This window comes from Salvelinus sp. IW2-2015, unplaced genomic scaffold (assembly GCF_002910315.2).
Source record: "Salvelinus sp. IW2-2015 unplaced genomic scaffold, ASM291031v2 Un_scaffold9617, whole genome shotgun sequence".
NCBI classification, from domain to species: domain Eukaryota; kingdom Metazoa; phylum Chordata; class Actinopteri; order Salmoniformes; family Salmonidae; genus Salvelinus; species Salvelinus sp. IW2-2015.
Window position 1 is genome coordinate 838 of NW_019950875.1, and position 6,345 is coordinate 7,182.

A 6,345-nucleotide genomic window follows, 5' to 3' on the forward strand; every position below is an offset into this window, starting at 1 on the left:
CTGCGACAAAAAAAACGCAATTTGGCCACCATAAGAATATTTTTAGAGCAGATAGGTAGGCTAAACTATGTATTTTGCCTAGTGGTGTGAACGGTTGAGTTTTGGCCACATGAGAGAAATATGTAGGTGTGTTTTTGTCTTACAGTAACGTAATACTATTATATTCGGTTATGTTATGTAGAATACTATTATTATTATACAATTCAAACAATTTGCGTCCCCATTGTAGTATTTGAATAGAGTGATTTCAGTGCCAACAGAAATTGTATTTGAATTCTATCATTTTTTTATTTGTAATGCACAAATCTAATCATTGAATTCATGAATGTAACTTATGATTTGAAACTGAATTCAATTGAAATGTAATAATATTTATATATTGAGTTTAAATATGGTATATATTGCATTCATTTTCTGTGTATCAAGTTTAGAGACTATCATTTCAAGTTGACTAAAGTTTCATATATTCAACTTCTCAGATATATTCGGTTATTATTATATTCGGTTATGTTATGTAGAATACTATTATTATGTGATCTTGCAAACATTGACTCAGCTTTGATCTAACTTTCCAAAACAAGCACCATTTGCCAGAGTAGCCTGTTCTATAGAACAGAGAAGCTGTTCTGCTGCACATGCACAGAAGCTTTGGGATCTTTACCCCAGAGAAAAATAGGTAACAGATAAATCGGATCCGCAGCCACTCCGTTGTTAATTTTCAGTCATTGGTCCATTTTGCCAAAAATGTTTCCGCCCGGTCTCGAACCGGGGACCTTTCGCGTGTGAGGCGAACGTGATAACCACTACACTACGGAAACTGAAAGATGTTGCCAGAAATAGAGTTAAAGAATCTCACCAAGTGATTTGACAGCATGCATATCACATATTTGAAGAATCTGTTACTCTTTCTGTTGTATATTTATATATGTAGACTAGGGATTCTTGTTAAATGTAAATTACTTTTTGACAAATCAAACAATTCGCTTCCCTATTGTAGTATTTGAATGGAGTGATTTCAGTGCCAACAGAAATTGTATTTGAATTCAATATTTTTTTATTTGTAATGCCCAAATTGAATCATTGAATTCATAAATTGAACTTTGATATCATGATTTGAGACTGTATTTAAATGGCAATGTAATTTCAATGTAATAATATTTATATATTGAGTTTAAATATATATAGCATTAATTTTCTGTGTATCAAGTTTACAAACTATCACTTAAATTTCACAAAAGTTTTATATATTGAACTTCTCAGATATATTCAGATTCAGTTTAAATTCAGTTCTAAGTTCGGATTCAAAACAAAAGACAACATCCTGGTGCCAGCCATAAACGGTTGAGGAGGGAAGAGAATCAAACGCTCTCTATGGTAAACAGAAGTAGGTGCTGAGCAATTAACATTTGTTATTTTTTGTTTTCTTAAACAGGAGAATATTCTACATAGTTTAGCATCGAAAACATGGGAACTACAATGACCATAATCCATTGTGCGCCTACTTGTCCAATTCTAAAATTGATTAAATTATTTACTTTTCTCAATCTATACACATAATGACAAAGTGAAAACAGGTTTAGACAATTTTTGCAAATGTATCAAAAATAAAAACAGAAATAACTTATTTAAATAAGTATTCAGACCCTTTGCTAAGAGACTCGAAATTGAGATCAAGTGCATCCTTTTTCCATTGATCATCCTTGAAATGTTTCTACAACTTGATTGGAGTCTACCTGTGGTAAATTCAATTGATTGGACAGGATTTGGAAAGGCACACACCTGTCTATATAAGGTCCCACAGTTGACACTGCATGTCAAAGCAAAAACCAAGCCATGAGGTCGAAGGAATTGTCAGTAGAGCTTCGAGACAGGATTGTGTCGAGGCACAAATCTGGGGAAGAGTACCAAAAAAATTCTGCAGTATTGAAGGTCCCCAAGAACACAGTGGCCTCCATCATTCTTAAATGGAAGAAATTTGGAACCACCAAGACTCTTCTTAGAGCAGTCGGGGGAGAAGGGCCTTGGTCAGGGAGGTGACCAAGAACCCGATGACCACTCTGACAGAGCTCCAGAGTTCCTCTGTGGAGATGGGAGAACCTACCAGAAGGACAACCATCTCTGCAGCACTCCACCAATCAGGCCTTTATGGTAGAGTGGCCACACAGAAGCCACTCCTCAGTAAAAGGCAAACTGTGTACTGTTGAGTGCTGACGTCATTTCCTGTCACAACTTATGGAGTTGTTTACGTGCTGCTGTGCGGTTTGTTGCTAGTGTTACTTTGCTACCTGCCAACTTTACGTTTTTTACTTTTTAATTACTGTTTTATATTTTTTTCCCCTTGCTCGACTTTTTTTCATTAAACTTTTTCACCCCGGACGCTTTATCTGGACATGGTTCTACAGGACCTCCACCAGCCGAAGCTAAGTAGTAACATTAACATTATGCATTCTAATTGCAGTCGCTGTACTCATAATATACAGGAGAACGATCGCCTTATGGTGAGGATAGCCGTACTGCAAGCCCAGCTTCAGACGCAATCGTTAGACAAGGGTAATTTAAGTGTAGGAAGGGATGACACAGCGTCTGTGCCACAAATAGGTACAGATAATAGTATAAATCCCCTCGAAACAGTCCCCGCAGCCGGACAATTTTCGCATGGCTTCTGGAAGGAAATGCTGTAGGAATGCTCAACCGGTGTCGCTCATTCAGCCAACAGAAACTTTCAACCGATTCTCCCCATTAAGCAACGAGTCGGAGTCAGAGGCCGAGCCTTCTCTGGTCTCTCCTCCACCCGTTACGGGGTCTGAGACGCCGAAGCCTCCCACCATTAGCTCTGACTCAGTGAGAGGATAGCCGTACCGTCCAACATGTCTCCAGACCTACTCACTGCCACAGTCATACTCTGGACCTAGTTTTGTCCCGTGGAATAAATATTGTGGATCTTAATGTTTTTCCTCATAATCCTGGACTATCGGACCACCATTTTATTACGTTTTCAATCGCAACAAATAATCTGCTCAGACCCCAACCAAGCAAGAGCATCACAAAAAGCCGTGTTAAAAGATTCTCAGACCAATCCCCGTAGAAAGTTCCATATGCCTCTTCAGATCTCTTCTCCACTTTTTGCTTCAAATACAGTGACCTGCACCACCACCACCCCAACATCCACTCCCCAATCAACCAATCAGGAAGACCCTTGTTATGCAGAGTACCAACCACATTGGTTAATCACCTCATAGCTTGGAGGATATAAATCTTGATGACACATAATTAGTGGTAACCTCTCGCCGTAATACCCTAATTAGGTCTCACCCCACTTACTGGTGTTTACATTTACCGGACTCCACAACCAAAGCATCTAATTAGTTCGCCACTAATAGACTAGAAGAACTAGCTGCTCTTGTGTCCAATGCTCGTTTCCGTTATGACGCTATTCAATACTTCCATACATTTCCCTCTTTCCCAATGACAGCCATACTCTCTTACTATACCAAAATCTCCAAGACCACCACCCTCGAAGCCCACCACAGTTAAAACAGCCATGATAGCACAAAGGCCCCCCGAAACTTCGCAAAACGACGGAAAAGAAGAAATGAATAGTAGGGGTACCAATTGCAAGGCAACTTTAGCTCGAAAAGCGAGCCAGCCTACATCCAAACTGGGCACTAGCCACGCATACTCATCCTCAACCCGCTATTTACGCATTGTGGAAAGACGTATATTATATACACGGCAGTACCGAAGTCGCTTTGCGGACCCAGCCTCGCTATTACGTCAGCTGCAAGCCTCACCCACCCTCCCGGGCTTTCCTCTCACCCCATCTTCTGACGCCAAAGTCACCCTCCCACTCTGAAGTCACTCCGAAGAGCGCTCCCTGCATCTACTACTCCCACCCTGATAAAACGGTTTCCACTCCACGCTCGTCCCCGGTCACACCCTATTTCTCCAACTATCCCACACGTCCCTCTTTATCTCGTTCTCAACAACACCTCTTCAACACACCTCTTGTCCAGTGTTTGCACGAACTCCACACGAAAGACACCATCAGTACTTCCGGATTTCCATAACCCCTTATATTTCCCCTATCCCTTCTTTCATGTTCCGGCACAAGCCTCTACCACGACAACCCCTATAGCTACCCCAACGCTATTCACCTCCACATCGCAATCACCCCAAGAATGTATTCGGTTCACTCCCCAACAGTAATCATATGCTCGTCAACAACCTCACACAAACAACTGATGCTAAAAGGATCCAACAACCGCCCCGGGCATTTCACTCATTCAATTCACGGTATCGTCGTGGCTACCGCTAGTAGCCCTCATCGTATACGTATCCCGATGGAAACGACAAACAAGAATATTCTCTAAGGACATCAACAAATCACGAAACAGAACCCATCCCATTCACGAACTCCTCATTCTTGAGACCATCTTGCTCGCCCCAGCCACCTCAACTTGCACGGGACCTCTTCTCAACCAACACCAGAACTCGACCCCTACTGTCATCTGTAAATGCAGTCACACTACATAGGTATCCCTTTAACCTGTCCCACGCATTTCATAACGTAACTGCGAAATCTTCCATCCAGAAGGCCACTAGACTGTTTAGTGCGAAGGAACACCTCAATGTTTTATAAATATAATCTCATGGTAAAATCTAACCTTTGCAACACACCTATCCTCATGAAAATAGTCCCATGGACCTCAACGCTGATCAACACTGCAATCCCCCCTGCATCCTCCCTCTTCTTTAAGCCTTCCAAGCACATCCTCAACCAAAAGCCGTAATAAAAAGGATATGTTGTTGACAGAAGGAGATCCAGTATGCAAGCTTGAGGTATTCGAGGCCATGACTCACATTTCTCCATCAATGTGTCAAGAGATGATAGTATTACAAAAAAAAACCTTGAGTTTCCTCCCTGATCCCTAGTGCCCTCGGCACGTTTCTGCAGACTTCAGAGACAACTGACGTTCTGGAAAACATACGCCAGATTTAAAAGAGCCGCATGAATCCGCTAATTTGCGGTTTCTGATTTATGATCATGAGCTCTTCTCATTGAATTTATCACTGCTGTTAAGTGGAAGCCGTCCATCTCTTGGGGAATGCTGCTGTCTTGTAGTGAGCTTAGAGCTCCTGCAAAAACACGTATCAAAAAAAATACATTATGAGATTGTTCTAATATTCGCCAGCTCCTCACAAAACTTTAAGAGATTCGGAACAGAATAGATGACATCGAAGCAGCAGTGAGGCTCTAAATCGGATACCTTGGCTACCGGTACATGTTTTCTTTCCTATCTATCATCGTGAAAGGCCAAAAAAAGACTACTTCAAGTTTAGTGTTTTTTAAATAAAAAAGTTACCCCTGCGCAGTCAAATTCTACGTCCCAATTCCTGGAACTCGTGTCATGGCATATGCCTGGAGGTTTATCTTGTTCTGCTTATATACCCTCAGGGAGAAGCGCTGTTTCTAGTTGACACAATGCTTGTTATTGTTTCTTTAGAGGTGCCGACTACATCTAGGGTATTACGCCAAGGTTTAAAATTAGTTTCCCTGCGTGTTAGGTGATTAACCACCCGTCCTCTTTCCAACTCTAGACAACCTTGGGAAGATAGGGTGGAGGGAGCTCTGAATGCACCTGAGTGTATATTGGTGAACCCGACGAGAGAGAAGAAGGAATGAAAGGCGAGAACTACAGGCAATGAACTTTGGTCTAGCTGTCTGAGCAATTTTATAACACGGCTTCTTGATGCGATACCTTGGTTCGGGTCGCTGAGCAGTATTATTTTCTTGCGATTGAAAACCTTAATAACAGTGCTGGTTCCGATAGTCATCAGGATTGTAATGAGAAAAAAACATTAAGAATCCAAAACCATATTTGTATTCCACGCAGGGACAAAACTAGGTCCAGAGTATGACTGATGGCAGTGGTTAGGATCTGGAGACATGTTGGACGCGATTACGGTCCCTATCCTCTCACGTGGAAGTCAGAGGCATAAATGGTGGAGCTTCGAGGCGTCTCAAACCCCGCTATACGGGTGGAGGAAGAACCAGAGAAAGGACTTCCGGACCCTGCGATAGACCTACCGACTCGCTGTGATCTTAAATGCGGGACGAAATCGGAGTTGAAGAGAGTTTCTGTTGAGAACATTGGGACTGAACGGGAGAGAGTGAAAGCAGACACCGGAGAAGTTGGAGAACGAAAGACGAAAATATGACCGTTACCAGCAATATTCCTGAACCAGAGAGCCAGTGCGAAAAATTGCTCCGCACCGATGCTGACGACGAAAGACGAAGACGGGGGGTCCAAGGAGACGTGTTCAAGCAGAGGAGCATTGAAGAGG

The 6,345-nt window shown here is 42.1% G+C and overlaps 1 non-coding gene across 1 annotated transcript; it reads right to left on the reverse strand.

Moving 5' to 3' along the window:
• Positions 1-745: 745 nt before the first annotated feature.
• trnav-cac (transfer RNA valine (anticodon CAC)) lies at positions 746-818 on the reverse strand. The gene has a single exon. It is a non-coding gene; the product is annotated as a tRNA-Val (tRNA).
• Between the last annotated feature and the right edge of the window lie 5,527 nt (positions 819-6,345).